Below are 3,863 nucleotides of genomic sequence, written 5' to 3' on the forward strand. Positions count from 1 at the left end.
CCCTCCTCTTCCCGCGACTTTGCTGATAACCAGGGCACGGGGTGATGGTGATGGAGGGTGATGCTAATGGGTCTAGGGGCTGGGGGTGGGAAGGGACCCATCCTGTCCTCTCCCATCCCACCCAAGCGTGTGCCAAGATGTTTTCACGACTGTTCTGCCACGCAGGGACCGGCTGGGAGCTGTGGGGGTGTGAGCTACTGATCTGCTCCGAGATGCCGCCGGGTTGCGTCAGCGCGGACTCTCACGCAGAGCCATGTGAAGAAGACCCGGCGCGTCGTCTTTTCTGAGCCCCCTTTTTCCTCCATCCCTTGGGCTGGCAAGGCTCCAGTTTGGCCCACGGCTCCAAGGGAGGACACGCAGAAAACTGAGTCAGCTCTGAGTGCCTACGAAGTTGCTCACAGAAAAATAACCCGGCGTTCTCTGGGATGTGCATCATCGGTGTCATCCGGCTGTCTGCCTGCTCTGTACGTCTGTGGCCTTATCCTGCTGGTAGGCTTTGTGGCATTTAGAGAACAGTCCAAGGAAAACTAATTAAACCTAGTATCTTCATTTTTTTTTGCCTCCCAGGATGGGACTGTCCTGGCTCCGGTTGCCCCAGGAAAAAAAAAAAAAAAAAGACCTTTTTTTCCCCCCTGTTTTCACTCCCTCCCAATTCCTGAACGTGAATCTCTGGTCGATTTGCTGTGAACAGGAGCACAAGGGACCTGCTGCTTAGGATGCTCTTGGACAGGGACCCCTTGGGACAAATTCAACCTCTGCCCTTCTAACACCTACTCACACAGATTTATTTTTTTTTTCCAGAGGCTGTTTTGTCACAGATGAAACAAAACCTACCATAAATGTTTGTCTTGTTGCTAATGGCAGTTTTGAACTTCGCTTCCAAGCTTTCCCACAAATACTTGAGACGACGTTGGAGGATCGCGTGGTGCTCTGCATGGGGCAGATAGAGGTCAGGATGGCTTTGACTCGTTGGATCCTTTCCAGTTCTGTGCAGAGAGAAGTAACTGCACCCACACAAAAAAATATGTATTTGTTTTAAAGCAAGAGACCAGGTTCAGCGAAGCAGGGAAGAAGAGAGTCAACTTTTTTGGCTTTGTTGGGGTTTCAAGAGCATGCGCAGGGGAGAGAGGAGGGGCAGCTTGGTAGTGGGATGGTGAGGTGTGTGGCCATGCACGTGGTAACTAGAGGGAAGAGGTGTCTGAAGGATGGACGAGTAGACACCTATGGAAATGGAGTTAGAGCTGCTAGAGGTGTCCAGAAGTTGGATGCTGGAATAATCTGAGCCTAAAACAGAGGGATGGGCACAGGGTAACCCGCAGACGAGACATCTGAAGGGTCAGGAAAAGGCAGAGATGAGCTGATGTGGAGCCCAGGGGTGCAGCTTGGAAAAATAAGAATATTTCCTCTTGTGAGCTCCCACACTTTGGAAACTGCTTTTGGGGGGTTCATGGCTGCAGGAGGAGGCTTTGATGCTTTTGCAGGGGGGAAGCAGGCCTGGAGCGGGGGGACAGGCAGCATTTACACATTCAGAGAAGATGAAGCCTCGAAGCTCCCCAGGAGCAGGAGCCAACCCTTTGGTTTCCCTTCGCACAGGGCGGACTGGAGGCTGCGGGGTGCCCTGGCGCGCAGCGTGGTGGGAAGATGCTTCCTGCTAACGCAGCCACAGCCGCCAAGATCCTGGCTCCGTCTGACAGTGAGTCACTGGCCTCTCCTCTTGGGTTACTGGGGCTAGCCCAGGTCCAGCTGGGTACTGGGAAGCACTGGGATGAAACACAAAGCTCCCAGTCAAGGCCTTGCCTGCAACGTGCCCACAGCACGTCGTGTTTCCTTCCCCCTGAGCGCGTCAAGCAGACCTGTGGCATCGCGGTGCCTCGTTCATCCCCCAAACCTGCTCCCGAGGCACAAACCTTGGTGCCTCCGGCTGGAGGGAGCTGGGGGAAGGTTGTCCTCGGCCAGATGTGAGCAGCGGTGCGGGGCGAAGCGTGTGGTGGTAGTAAGGCAGATGGGGATGGAGGGGTTGCTTTGCACAGGAGCTGCACATCTGGAGGCCGGGGTGGTCCTGCAGCTGGATCTGCAGAGCCAGGGAGCTGCGAGGACGGACGACTCACAGGGTGCCTCTGCCTGGCATTTAAACCCAAGGTGAGAAATTAAAGGCAAGACTGACAGAGGGTTTTATTTGCTCCTGAGGTGCAAGACAGCGACAGGTATAAGCACAGCTACTCACAAACTGCAAAGCTGATGGAGTCTCAGTAGTGTGGGGTGATAGAGCCAGTGGTGAGCAACACCTTGGGGCTGAGCAGAGGAGCTGGTCCAAGAAATGTTTGCTGGAGGGGTGAAGTAGCCTCGGGGTCACCGGGCAGGAAGGGGTTCGCTGCTCGTGGGAGCACCTGGGCTGTAGGGCTCGTGCTCCTTCCTCCTGAAGAGTTTCTTTGCCTGCAAAGGCTGAATTTGTCCTCTTCACCCCATCATCTCCCAGGGAAATGCTTGTGCAGTTATCAACCGAGTGCCCTCCCAGGGCGGACTCGTGTCTGCGAGGCATTGCCCGGGGTGCGCAAAGCAGCCGGGTCCTTTGGAGGAGAAAGCTGGAGTAAATAGGAAGAGCAACTGCTTGTGATGATCTTTTATTACTAGCAGGAAAGCAGATCCTAGGGGAGGGGTTGATCTACTTCAGCGCTGCCTGGGCCTGATGCAAATTCAAGGGCAGAGCAAGGTCGCAGTGGTGGGCAGCGCTCGCTCTCCCAGCCAAGGCTCTGGCAGCGGCGGCGGTGGCCAGGGAAGGGCTCGGCGTGCCCCGGCGGGAGCCCATCGTGCCCGGCTTCCCCCCGAGCCTCGGCTCGCCCGTGGCCAGGCGGGAGCCTGCTTCGGTGGGAATTATTCGTCGAGCGGGGAGAGCAGGGAGGCTCTTGGCAGCAGGACCCAGAACATGGCGTTTTGCTCCTTTGATGGCCAGATGGAAACAGATGGGGAAGAAGCAGGGTGAGGCGGGGGTTGAGGGGGGGCAGGAAAAAAAACTTTCACATATAAAAGTTAACTGGAACAGGATGGCTGGCAGCGCAGGGCAGCGGTTGGCATCTGCGGGCAGCACGCGGGGCTTCCCCCCGTCGCTCATCCCACCGCCCCGACCCGCGGCTCCACTCCCGGGAAGGGGCAAAACGAGATGGAAAAACGCCACAATCGACGCCCAGTCTCACCAGTAACACCACCAGGCAGACCCCATCCACCACCCCAGTCCCTTCTTCCTCCCTAATACTGAGGGAAGGGTGGACTGGGGGGGGGGAGTGTGTGTGTGCGCGCGTTTTGGTGGGGAACATCTTTTAGTTCTTAAAAAGTTCAGCAAGTTCCAGGAACATTATGTCACTTTGACAAGGAAATGAATTGCGAGGCCATCAATCAAAGCTGCAGGCGCGCAGATCAAAGGGCCCCGCAGCGCTCGAGTTCCCTTTTACAGCCAGAGCCCTGCACGATCCCCCTCGCCCATATTCCCTGCGGTTGCTGCAGCAACAGCACGCTACAGCGGATGCTTCGCATTTTTATTCGCACCACACATGTTTCCACTCTAACACTGCAATAACTAGAAAAACCTGCGAAACCAAAGCTGCTTCCCCAGCCTCCAGGGGCAGCGGCTATTCCTGGCTCCCTTTAATGTTCTCAATTTATTAGCGTTATCCTCCTTTTTTTCACGCAGGATAAAATAGAGATTATTTTTGTCCTCTCTAACAAAGAAAAGGAGCTTGCAGAAGAAAAAAAAAAAACAAAACCCAACCCCAAAAAACTAACCTTCTGCATCGAGGCTCAGCCTCTGATTTTATGCCCAGAATTATTTGCAGGCGTAATCAGGTCCTGGGCCATCAAAGCGATGCTAT

The sequence above is a fragment of the Athene noctua genome, chromosome 30 (genome assembly GCF_965140245.1).
Source record: "Athene noctua chromosome 30, bAthNoc1.hap1.1, whole genome shotgun sequence".
Classification (NCBI taxonomy): domain Eukaryota; kingdom Metazoa; phylum Chordata; class Aves; order Strigiformes; family Strigidae; genus Athene; species Athene noctua.